The sequence below is a fragment of the Marmota monax genome, unplaced genomic scaffold, assembly GCF_021218885.2.
Source record: "Marmota monax isolate L192 unplaced genomic scaffold, Marmota_monax_Labrador192_F-V1.1 WCK01_AAM20220418_F8-fsc00111, whole genome shotgun sequence".
Classification (NCBI taxonomy): domain Eukaryota; kingdom Metazoa; phylum Chordata; class Mammalia; order Rodentia; family Sciuridae; genus Marmota; species Marmota monax.
In genome coordinates this window covers 6,461,494-6,475,156 of record NW_026695067.1, presented here as the reverse complement: position 1 = coordinate 6,475,156, position 13,663 = coordinate 6,461,494, and the positions used below count along the sequence as shown (strand labels likewise).

Below are 13,663 nucleotides of genomic sequence, written 5' to 3'. Positions count from 1 at the left end.
TATGAGAATTTGATATAAGACAACATAAGCAAGTCTGGTACCTAGGTGTATACAATTTTAAAAAATAATAAAAAACTACTATTAATTACATAATATTGTTTACCCTCCACAGTGCCCAGCACAGCAACATACTCATGGTAGGTGCTCAAATATTTTGTTCAAAAAATGAAACAAGCCAGTTACGGTGGCACATGCTTATAATCCCAGTGGCTCAGGAGGATCTCAAGTTCAAAGCCAGCCTCAGCAACTCAGTGAGATGCTTAGCAACTCAGTGAGACCCTGTCTCTAAATAAAAATTTTTAAAGGGGCTGGGGATGTGGCTCAGTGGTTAAGCACTCCTGGGTTCAATCCTTGGTACCAAAAAAGAAACAAATTCCATTCAATAACTAGAATAAAAACAATTTATGGTATCCCTCTCTTAGGACTCCTCTCCTTTGGGAGTTCTGCTTTCTTTCTGTTAAGCTAATAAATTCTGTTACTTTTGTGGGGGAAAAAAGAAAATTTAGATTTGAGTGGTTAGGTTCTTCAACTTCCAATTTCTAGTCCTCAAACTCCAAAGCTTGAATTCCTTGTAATCCAACAGGCATTCTCTCCCATCCCTTTGGTAATTTTCCTAATTAATCTCTTTCTCCTAACAGACTACACATTCTATCTGCCTTACTATACTGTAAGTATAGAATGCTTAGAACCCTATAATCTGGGAGGTTTAAGGCAGAAGAGAGCAAGGGGGTAGTTAAAGTTAAGGAAAAAAGAATAAGGGGAGGTTGTAGGAAAATCCAGTGAGGACAGAATATTTAACTATTCTCACGTAAAATCACCTAACACATCAAGTTTTAGTTCCAATGCTTCAAGAAGCCAGGGAAGCACAGAAAGTAAAAGCAGGCAAGCAAATTATCTATTATCTCTTCAAACCCTTGTACCATAAAACAAAGCAAGTTAACGTTCACTATCATCCATACCCTAATATTAAAAGGCAAGAAAATACAACTGCATGTGAAAAATATCTATTTCTTTTAAAATTCTTTCAACAACAAAATTCTCTGATGATGAGCCTCTCTGGACAAAAATCAACTCTTTCTCAATTACTTGGGAAAGAAATTTTATTTTATTTATTCAATATGCATTACATAGTTATTATATTATACACAGTTCAAAAGATTAAATACAAATATGCAGCAGAACCAAATTTGTTGAATAGATAATGATACACTCACATAGAATATTATGTCTCCATTTTAAAAAAAAAGAATGAGGGGCTGGGGATGTGGCTCAAGCGGTAACGCACTCTCCTGGCATGCGCAGGGCACTAGGTTCGATCCTCAGCACCACATAAAATAAAAAATAAAAAGATGTTGTGTCCACCGAAAACTAAAAAATATTAAAAAATTCTCTCTCTCTCTCTCTCTCTCTAAAAAAAAATAAATGAATAAATAAAAGAATGAAAAAGACGTTTTTGTACAGAATATACTAAATAAAATTTTTAAAAATTTAAATAGGTACAAAACAGTATATATCATATTTTAATTCTGGTGTATAAATGGAGACTATGCTACATCTTATTTTTGAAGGAAAAAAATTTTGGAATGATTAATTAAAAACTTTCAAAATTGGTTATTTGTAGGGGGACAGAAAGCAGAAAAGAGATGGGTTTAAGAAAATAAGAGTCCTAAGTTTACTTTTTCATTTGGTTTCTCCTTTTGAACTAAGTAAATACTTTACATACTCTAAAAAATTAAAAAAACAAGGGAAGCAAATTCTAAAATGAAAAATAAGTAGAATTAGCTGCTTATCAAATTGGCAAAAAATCACACAAAGAAAAATTTTCAAGTTACTTCTCAACATAATACTCATAACAATAAGTATATAGGGTATAATCTAAAGCCAAAAAGAAATGCAGAGCTGAGTATGCTGGTGCACACTTGTAATGCCAAAAACTCAGGAGGCTGAGACAGGACGATCACAAATTTAAGACCTGCCTCAGCAACTTAGTGAGGCCCTACGCAACTTAGTGAGACCCTGTCTCAAAATAAAAAATAAAAAGGGCTGGGGATATAGCTCAGTGGTAAAATACCACTGGATTCAATCCCCAGTACCAAAAAAAGAAAGAAAAAAAGAAATGCAAAGAAAGTTTGAACTTCACAGAGTAGTTTTATTTTGAAACTATTTTCCACATACTTAGAAAAAAATCAAATGTATTAATGTTAATAAAAACCAAGATTTCAATATAAAAGAAATTTAAACTAATGTAACAAAAAAGAAACCTGCAATGTTAAATTTTAATTAGATCAATATGACAATATACTTCTCTCTCACTCTCTCTCTCTCTCTCTCTCTCTCTCTCTCACACACACACACACACACACACACACACACACCTTTTTAAAGGGGCCTAGAAGCAAAGAGCACAATAAGAAGAAGCATACTTGATATCCAGATACTGGATTCTAAATATAATCCTCCACAATAAGGAAACAAAGCTCCTTCAAGAAACTGTTGATTTTAAAGCAAAAAAAGTCCACAGTGAACCAAAATATCTTGAATCCAAAAGTAAGGATTGACTCAAAAACTAATTGATTGGGGCAAAAAAGAACCCAGAAGCCTGCTTGAAAGGGTCCCACTATCCTTATGTGAGACTAGTCAAGCTTCAAAAAGAATACTGTCTTCCAAGCACAGTGGCTGGCATGCCTGTAGTCACAGCTCTTTGGAAGGGAGAAGGAACTCAAATTGTAGACCACGCGGACTTAGCAAGACCTTGTCTCAACACTTTTTAAAAACACTGGGGACGTAGCTAAGTGGTAAGGCACATGCTGAGCATATGTGAGGCCCTGGGTTTGTTGTTGTTGTTTTTAAAGGCAATGTCTATAAAAATAATTGAGTAACACAACAAATAAAAGATAGACTGGGGTTGTGGCTCAGAGGTAGAACGCTCGCCTAGCATGTGTGAGGCACTGGGTTCAATCCTCAGCACCACATAAAAATAAAGGTATTATATTAAAAAAAAAAGAAAATTTAAAAATAATAAAAATTGAAAAATAAAATTTAAAAAAAACCATGAGACGATTCAAAAACTCATTTCCCACCACTGTAGATGACAAATACACAACTCCTCACTCTGAAAATTAAGGAAGGAATTAAGCATTTACTCTTCCCTTCTAGCAGTAATTATAATTCACTTCTAATAGATCAAGGTTATGAAGCTCTTGCTAATTGAAACATGATAGCTCACAAATGTACAAGAATTACAGAATTAGAAAAATCCTCCATTTTGAGACCTTCAATTATGTCTAAGAATCAACAAAGGATGCTAAAATCATAAGAATATCACTCCCACAAGTTATATGCTTGATTGTAGAAGTATAAAACAACATACTTTTAAAATGGAAACGTAGCAAATACCACCTAAAACCTCATTAAACTTGGATCACTAACAATGGGACACTTGATATGTTCCTCCATAATATGCAATATAATATATAACATCACCTATAAAGTATTCTTGCCAAAATTTTTTTGCATGAATATAATCAAGCCTTAACAACATACTGCCAGTTTACAAGCAATACAGAGACCAGAAGAACAAGTTAAACAATAGCACAAAGAAACAATCAGATAACTCTAGAAAACAGGCCATTCTACAAGGTAACTGATCTGCTCTCTTCAAAGAAATCTCAGGGTGATGGAAAAGGGACTGTGAGAAGGAGCTGTTCTTGATTAAAAGAAAAATTAAATGCAAAAAAAAAAATTAATTCTAATTTAAACAATCATTTTAAAGGGCAACTGGGAAAATTCAAATATAGACTCAATATTAAGTGTTACTGGGGGATTATTGTTTCTTAGGTAGTAATGGTATCCTGGTGTTAAGAAAAAAATCTAAGGGGCTGGGATTGTTGCTCAGTGGTAGAGTGCTTGTTTCGCATGTGGAGGGCACCGAGTTCGAATCACAGACCACATAAAAATAAAATAAAGGTATTATGTCCATCTACAACTAAAAAAATTTTTAAAAAGAAAAAATCTAGTTCTTAAATATATGCCAAAGAATTTTGAAGTAAACTTGTCATATTTACAACTTATTTTCAAAAGTTTCAGCAAAAATACACATACACATAGAGAACAATAAAGCAAACATGGATGGCAGAGTGTTAATTTTCATCTTTTTGCTGGGGATTGAACCCAGGGCTTCATATATACTAGGCAAACACTCTATGACTGAACTACACCTTCAGTCCCTAACTTGTAAATCCAAATTGCATGCATATTAATATTCTTTTGCTGTCTTCTTTCAACTTTCTACATTTTTTAAAGTTTTTTATTATTAAAAAAAGTAAAGCGGAGGACAGGAAAAGAACCAAATATTATTTACAAATAAATGTCTACAGTCACCTGAAGAACTTTCTCTTACATTTAAAAAAAAAAAATCCAGAGATTACTCAACCCACTATCATTTGATCAGTAAACAGATTTCAAACAAATACTTAACACACTACAAACAGAAATAGTACCAAAATCTGTCAATGATTTAAGGAATGTTTGTCATTGGCAAACAAAATACATCTTATTATATCTCATGCTGAATCAAATATATTTAACATTCATTAATCTTACTAAGATCAAAAGTGTGTTTGAACTATTTTGAATTGAACAATGATTATACTTGAAAGACAGCTAGTAAACTAGCCTAATATTTACTTCTATTAATAACAAACTTTGACTAGCCATTTATTCTAAAAGCCACAACAACAAAATTCTTAAAATTCTTGATCTCATTTTTAAACATAATAAAAATTAAGACATATTCAAGGAGGAAAAGGAATATTTGTGAGTATCTACTACATGGTTGGTGCTTTACGAAAGACGTTTAACTCCAGCCAGGTACAAAGGTGCACACCTGTAGTCCCAACTACTCTGGAGACTAAGGAAGTTACTTGAGCCCAGGAAAGTTCAAGACCACAAGCAATACAGCAAGACCCTGTCACAAAAAAATGGGGGGGGGGGGAATGTTTAACAATTATCTTTTAGATTAAAACTATCAACATTCTGAAGTTCACAAATATTAAGTGACTTTCCTTTAAATGACAATTCAAAAGTGATGAGGCTGGAACTTCAAGCAAAACCTGTTGGAAATCTAGGTTTAAAAGTCCATATTCTTTCCACTTAACTGGGCATAACGGATTTAAGATTAACAGACAGAAAAGCCTAACTAAGAAAAAAAGCATATTTAAAAGAATAGCTTCATATTCAAAGAACCATATAATCTTAAAAATCAAAGCTGAGAAAAAGTACACTCTAAAATTACTGTTAGTTGTTGATACATGAGGTGGGATGGAAAGGGAGAGAAAAGGGAAATTGCATGGTAATGGAGGGAGACCCTCATTGTTATACAAAATTACATATAAGAGGTTGTGAGGGGAATGGGAAAATAAACAAGGAGAGATATGAATTACAGTGGATGGGGTAGAGAGAGAAGATGGGAGGGGAGGGAGGGGGGATGGTAGAGGATAGGAAAGGTAGCAGAATACAACAGTTACTAATAGGGCATTATGTAAAAATGTGGATGTGTAACCGGTGATTCTGCAATCTGTATTTGGGGTAAAATTGGGAGTTCATAACCAACTGGAATCTAATGTATGAAATATGATATGTCAAGAGCTTTATAATGTTTTGAACAACCAATAAAAAAAATTAAAAAAATAAAATAAAATAAAATTACTGTTAGTTGTAAAAAAAAAGAACCAATTTTTAGAAATCGGCTATCTATGACACAAGGACAGCTAGTGCTTTCCTTACTGTACTTGTAAAATTATACTCCAGTTGCCCGCTGGATGACCCCATTGCCAAAATATGCTAGCAACATAATTGACAGTAAAACCCAGAGGCCAAACACCATTTGGAAAGTGCTTTTTACATGTTTACTATACCAATCCTAAGCATGCTAACTACTCAAAATTAATAGGCCACTTTCAGCAAATATACTTTGATCTATCATATTCTTTTTTACTACTCTAAAATATTTAACTTATAAACAAGAAAACTCTCCTAAATGCAAACATCCCACAATTATTTACTAGTATGTGATTTTATCTATTACATAAAAATATGCCAAAATTTCTATAATGTAAGTTATATATGTTCTTTCCATGGGGTCAAAATTCCAATACCTAGCCTTCTTGTATACTTAAAGATATATTTATAAAATATGCAGAGATACCTACAAGTTAGGAGTTTTGCCATTTACAAATAATAATACTGACAAAGACATGGAGAACATTTACACGCTATTGGTAGGATTGTAATTCAGTACAACCACTATGTTAATCCTTATAGAGGTTCCCCAAAAAACTAGGAATGAAACCACTATATGACTCAGCTATATCACTCCTTGGTATTTATCCAAAAGATAATAAGATAGTAAGCATACTATAGCAATGCACACATTCCCATGTTTACAGCGGTACAACTCATAATTGCCAAGACAGGGAACCAACTTAGGTGTCCATCAACAGATAAACGGATAAAGAAAATGCAATACAGTGACCACATACAGTGGCTCATGCCTATAATCCTGGCAACTTGGAAGGATGAGGCAGAAGGATCATAATAAATTCAAGGCCAGCTTGCATAATTACTTTAAAAATTTTTAAAGGGTTGGAGATGTAGCTCAATGGTAAATCACCCCTGGGTTCATTTCCTGGTACTGAAAAAAAAAATTGTGGTAAATATACATAATAGAGTTTTATTCAGCCATAAAGAAATTATATCATCCATAGGAAAATGGATGAAACTTAAAAGCATTATGTTGAGATATAAGCCAGGCTCAGAAAGTCAAAGGTCTTGTTTTTTCTCACACATGGAACAAAGAGGAGGAAAAAAGGGAAGTTATCTCATGAAATTAAAAAGAAAACCAGTAGAGGAAAAGGATCTGGAAAGGGAGGAGGGAAGGAAAAGGGGTGGTACCAGGGAATGACACTGACCAAATTATGTTATGTGCATGTAGGAATACGTCACAATGTTTACTGCCATTATAATGTGCCAATAAAAAATCAGTTTAAAAGAGTTATACCTTACAAAATTAAATCTACGAACTGGATTAATGACTAGAAGAGGTAGTTTACAGAGTTTTAATAATATTTTTTATTTTGATGTAGATGTTTGTTATACTGAATTTTCATCATCTATGTTCTTCTTGTATACAGCCAGTCCCTGATTTACAATAGTTCGACTTAAGATTTTTCAACTTTATTATGGTGCAAAAGTAATATGTATTCAGTAGATACAGTACTTCAAACTTTGAATTTGATCTTTTCCCAAACTAGTGAAATGCAGTACAATACTCTTGCAATCCTACCTTGTGATAACAAGTCCCAACTCCCAGTCAGCCACACAGGATCACAAGGGTAAACAACTAATACTCTATAGGATACTGTGTTGCTAAGCCACGATGTTCAGTAAATTAGGTGTTGTTAAATGTGTTTTCTACTTACAACGGGCTTATCAGGACATAACCCCATGGTAGGTTGTAAAAGGCTTATTTTTTTTAATATTTATTTTTTAGTTATAGGTGGACACTATATTTTTTATGTGGTGCTAAGGATCAAACCCGGTGCCTCATGCATGGTAGGTGAGCGCTCTACCTCTGAGCCACAACCCCAGCCCCAAAAGGCTTATACTTTTTAAAATCCCTAATCTAAAAACCTAACTTACTATAAAGTACCAACACTATCTCTTTTACCAAAGAACTTAAAGACTAGTAGAGAAAATAGACAAATAATTGCGCAATATCACCAGAGAGCTATAATAGAAATACACAGGAATGGCACCTATCTTAATCTGGAAAGGGCAAAGGAAAGTGTCTTTAAGAAGATACACCTGAGGCTGGGGATGTGGCTCAGCCGGGGTTCAATCCTCTACACCACATACAAAGATGTTGTGACCGCCGAAAACTAAAAAATAAATATTAAAATTCTCTCTCTCTCTCTCTCTAAAAAAAAAAGAAGAAGATACACCTGAGCCAGGCGCAGTGGCACACACCCAAAATCCCAGCTACCTGGGAGATTGAGGCAGGAGGATCACAAGTTCAAAGCCAACCTCAGCAACTGGGTGAGGCCCTAAGCAACTTAGTGAGACACTGACTCAAAATAAAGTGGGGGGTGGGGCAGGGGCTGAGGATGTGGCTCAGAGGGTAAGCACTTCTGGTACCAAAAAACAGAACATACACCTGAACTGAGTCCTAAAGATCAGACAAGCATTAGCCAAGCAAAGAAAAAGATAAGAATCACTGAATGTAAAGACAAGAGAAAGCCCTTTACAGGACAGGAAATCTAAAGTGCATCATAGAATTTGAGGCAAAAGGAAAAGAAAATCTAGAGAAGAGTCAGATCATAAATGACCTATGCCAGGTTCTGTGGCAACTTATCAAGACCCTATCTCAAAATAAAACATAAAAAGGGCCGGGGATGTGGATCAGTGTTTAAGCACCTCCTGGGTTTAATCCCTGGTACAAAAAATAAAAACCAAAAAATAAATGACCTTGTATACATGCCATGCTTCTTTAAACTGTATCCTAAAAGCAATAAGAAAGCATTGAAGATCTTTCAACTGGAAAGGTTGATTAAATTTATACATGTCAATTACAGTGCCTGACTGCTTACAGCCCTATACTTTTCACCATTATGATCTGCCCCACATCCATATGTACAGATGAACACACAGCCAACACTGTGTGTCCAGGAGTGGTCACATTATCCATGTCCAGAAAGCCTGCTGGCAACCAATGAGAAAAAGAGCTAAGCCAGAAAAATGGATTCTTGGGAATTTAAACCAGAAAATCCTAAGAAAACTAAGAAGTTAGCTCAGGAGCTGAAGTTAAAATGTTAGCAGCAAGGAAGGAAAAAAAAAGGGGGGGGGGGGGGGGGGGGACAGCAGCCAGAAAGCAAGATGTTGGCACAGGAGCAACAAAGAAGTTTTAAGGAATAGAAACTAGGAATAAATGGAAGCAATGAAATAGAGGAGGAGGAAATTGGAGGAGAGAGAAAGATTAAGCCAAAAAGAAAGAGTAGGCTAGACAACAAAAGAGCACATGTAGGGCTGCCTCTATGGCTCAGTGATACAGCACTTGCCTAGCATGCATAAGGCCCTGGGTTCAACCCCCAGCACCACAAAAAAATAAATAAATAAAGTGAAATCTGTCTTCTCCTGCTTACAACTTTATTAGGTTTCCATTCTTCTTGAAACAAATTTATTTGGCTTTTCCTAGGTTCCCTTGGGCATGTATGTTTCCTTCAAAAAAGCATTCCATTACTTAAGATAACTTCTCTCTTCCTTGCAACTGAAAGGGCCTAATAAAAGAATATTAGAACACTTACTTTAGCGGTAGTGCAAAGAATGAAAAGAGAGTATGACAAAAGGATGCAGAGAACAGAAGTCAACAAGAACACTTAGAAAGCATTACAGAAGCACAACAGGCATTTTGAGTTAAAACAGTAGAGACAACAAAAGAGTAATGAAGGATAATAACCAATGATCAGAAATATGAGAACAAATGTTCAAGACTTAGTAACAAAGTAAATGTTAGTGTTGAGGCTCAGAATTTAGTGGAAGATGATTCACAAAGTTCTTAAAGGCTTCATGAAGGTATTAATAAAGGTATTAATAAATGAGGAGGAAGAAAAAAAAATTGTTGCACTTTCATCTGCGTACCTGCCCACCCACACATGCACAACTGTTTTGGAGAAAGAGGCAGAAAAGAGTTTTCTTTTGCACTTTTTTGAAAGTGCCTGTGAAACGTAAAACCAGGTGAAGATATTCAATATTCAGTAGACAGTCATTTACAGAGGTATAGAGCAGAGAAGCAAGAGCTCTAAACAGCAGCCCTGGACTTGGGAACCAATACATTAAGTCAAGGTTGTGTTTTAAAGATGTTGGAAAAGTCTTCAATGTTTACTTCAAACTAAGTTAATACACCTAAAACATCATTCAAATTAAAAACCTTAACATTCTTGGCAAAGTATATTTTCAAAGTTCCTGCACTTCTTTGCAAATATTAAAAGTTAAACAACTACATAGTATACTCCAAATGATTAGGAAAGAAGGTGTTTATATTACTAATTTCTCCTAAAGTTTTTGTATTTTTTAAAAAAACCTAAGTTGAACCAGGCACAGTGGAATACACTGGTTGTCACAGTTCCACAGGTGATTGAGGCAGGAGGACAACTTAAGCCCAGGAGTTCAAGACTAGCCTGGACAACGTAGCAAAAACCTTCCCCATTTAAAAAAAAAAAAAAAACTAAAAAAAAAAAAAACTAAGTTTTCTCTACTTTCCTCAGTAAGTACACACCACTAAATTAAGAGGAAAATATGTTAAAACATCATATATAGTGAATTTCACTACTGATGCTTAACCTACAATAAGGCTTTTTAAAAATTTTAAACATATATATTAAAATATTGCACTTTAAATGTTAGTTTTCTGTCCTAAACCTTTTCTCCTTTTATCTATAAGCTTCTGTCTCCAAAATTTATCACTACCAACTCAGCACTTGTTAACTGCAAGTTTTAGCCACATATCCACCTGTCCACTGACCATCTATACCTGAAGGACCCACATCCAACCAAACTTAACATCCCACAATGTGAACCCCTCTGTCCCTCTTTGATAAAATAAAAATCTCACTCCTTTATGTGGCTCCCTACCTCACTGAAAGGCACAGGGAGAAATCTTTACACACTCTCCCCAACCTGGAATCCAATTAAATCACCAAGTTTAGTCCCAAGTTCAGACCCATTATCATCATTTGTCTGGATTACCCTCCTGATATTAAAGCTTAAGCCTACTCTAGTCTTCAGTCCACCCTAATCACTGCAGTCAGTGACTTTTTTTAAAAAATATTTTTTAGCTGTTGATGGACCTTTACTTTATTCATTTATTTATATGCAGTGCTGAGACTTGAACCCAGTGACTCACACATGTGAAGCAAGCACTCTACCACTGAGCTACAACCACAGCCCATGAAGTCAGTGACTTAAAAAAAAAAAAAATGCATATCTGATAATTTCAGTCACCAATTTTAAATCCTTGATTTTTAAATTAAATATCAAAAAGTAGTCACACTATTGTAGCTCAGAGATTCAATCAGAAACTTATATCCTTTTATGTAGGTTCAACACAAAAGAAACAGGAATTTTTTTCACTTCATGTATTAAAACATACATATAACTGATATATTTAAAAATGTGCAGTATTTTCTATAAAAGCAAAAGACCTCAAGTTCATCAAAATGGAATGCTATCCAGCCAGTAAATGATATCCATACGTCTATCAAATTATCTCTGGGATCCAGTAATTAAGTGGAAAAAAACAAGCTATATACAAAGTGTATAGTATGCAATCACTTATGTGTGTTGTGTCTTAATATACCATATGAACTTGTAAATGCTGGAAATATCACAAGAAGGATACACGAGAAGCCGGAAAGAGGTTGTTCTAAGGAAAAAGTGGGTGGCTAGAGAACTAAGAAGGAAGAGAACCATTCTACTACACTACTCTCCGGAACCTTTTGACATTTATACTAGGTCTACTTATTACCCATAATTTCAATATGATTTTCTCCCTCTCTGTCCACATACACACAAAGTTTTAAAGTAGCGACTACAAAGAGTTTTTTATCCTTTATCCCTTTAAAAGTTAAAATTATGGACTGATCATTTGATGCAACACTGTATTTCCTTCTTGACAGCTCAGGAGTAGAACCTTCAATATTTTACTATTATTGATAAAGTTTTTAGTAATGACACAATAAACATTACACTTTTTTATTTTAAAATTTTTTTTAGCTGTTGATAGGTCTTTATTTATATGTGGTGCTGAGAATCCAACCCAGTGCCTCACACACACTAGGCAAGCGCTCTACCACTGAGCTATATCCCCAGTCCCATTGCATGACTTTTGCACTTGCTCCTTAGAGAAGACAGCAATGCCAGGTAGAAGAAAATTATTATTAGTATGATACTAAAGTTTTCAGGGATTAAGGACGGATAGAAATATTTCCCCAGCCAATTCAAAAACAGAAAATTAAAAAAAAAAAAGTCCCCTAACATCTTTCAAAACTAGTATAAAATATCTGTAGAAATCTACAAGGAGGTAATGTAGATGATACATGGAAAAAATATATTCATTGGTGTAATAAGACTTAATCCTTATAGAAGCCCATAAAGTCTCAGATCAATACTAATTCTTTAGTTCTACGAAATAACATGAGAAGCAGGGTGTACGACCTTATAATGGCACACACGGCATGTCCTGTGCTTCGATAGATAATCTTTCCTCTCCCTCCACTTTCAGTGGCGAGAACAAACCCTCCAAACATGTGTTTCACTTCGGTCCCCTTAGTCTCACTGGGGGAATATTCTAGACTAAATCAGGACTTGGAGGCAAAGCATTTTCAATCAAAAAAAAGGATCGCAAACAGGAAGAAAGATAAGGTTTGGGAGACACTATAACAGCGGATAAAGGAGACCCAAAGCTGTGATGGTGTCTAGAGGGGCTGACCCTAATCTACTGGAGGTGAGAGCATCCCGACACAAGCTGTCCGAAAGCCCCGATGGGTAAGGGGACGTGCTAGGTGGCTAGACAGTATGCCAACTGGGCGGAGGGGATGGGAGAGTCCTATTAAAAAGTGAAGGCGGGGGCAGCGACCTATCTGGGAAACCTGTGAGCTGGGGATCGCAATTGGTTAGGAAGTGGCCGTGTCTCGGGCACTACGATCGGGTCCCGCATAATGAAGTCTGCAGACTCAATATTGAGTCCTGGAAGTCTGAGGGGGTTCTGACCGGGTAGGCGCGGATGGGGAATGGTGACAGAATTGCGGCTGAGGCTGGAAAACCAACCGGGGTCTAGCCTATGGAAGATACGAGGGGTTGGGTCTCTGGGGAATCCCGGCCCAGATCAGGAGTCAATAAGGCTCCGAGGCAGACCCGTTCGTGGGGCGTCTCCGCTGGGGCGGGGCGGCCCAGCGGGAGCCAAAGAGCAAGACTGGGACGTGGGCCGGGCTCGGCGGCAGGGCCGCTGGGGCGGGTCTTACCTCGGGCTGCGCCGCGGTGGCCACCACAGCTCCCTCCTCCTGGGCGGAAGCTGCCTCCCACCCTCTGCCCCAGGGTCTGGCCAAAGAAGGCAGCAGGAGCCAAGGCTACCGAGGGTCGGACCGTAGCGCGAGGGTGGGCCCACTGCCTCAAGGTCCGGGCGAGCGGCGGACGCGCATCCCCCGCCCTGTCAGAGAGACTCCGCCCGGCCGGGGCAGGCACATCCCCCGCCGCACCCCGCCCAGAGAGCACGCGTTGGCCCGCCGCCTCAGTCGGGGTCGCCGCCTCTGCTGGTGCGGAGAGTGCTTCCACCGCCGCCTCTCACAATCCGGGCAAGACTCTCCTAAAGCCACCACCAACCGCCGCCGCGTCCCTAGTCCGTTTCGGCCCGCGCGCCCCCGACCCCGCGCACGCGGCCCCGCCCCGCGCGACTCCTCGGCTGCAGGAGAACAGGCGCGCGCGCACTTAACTCTCACGCCCCCTACTGCCAGCCTGGGCCGGCTCCGCCCGGCCCCGCCCCCGCACGTGACGACGCCAGAACGCACAACTGCGCTTGCGCAGACACGCCCTATGTCCTCCGCCCCGGGCAGCC

The 13,663-nt window shown here is 37.5% G+C and overlaps 1 protein-coding gene across 3 annotated transcripts in view; it reads right to left on the bottom strand.

The window, feature by feature from the left end:
* LOC124081730 (unconventional myosin-IXa-like) overlaps positions 1–13,663 on the bottom strand; it is an 80,679-nt gene that overhangs the window by 33,460 nt on the left and 33,556 nt on the right. For 2 of the 3 annotated variants that reach the window (XM_046428065.2, XM_046428064.2), the window contains exon 1: positions 13,074–13,448. The exons of the other annotated variant lie outside the window; for it this stretch is intronic. The gene's annotated coding sequence lies outside the window, so the exon portion shown is untranslated. Of the gene's footprint in view, positions 1–13,073; positions 13,449–13,663 lie in introns of those variants that run through there. 3 annotated transcript variants of the gene reach the window in all.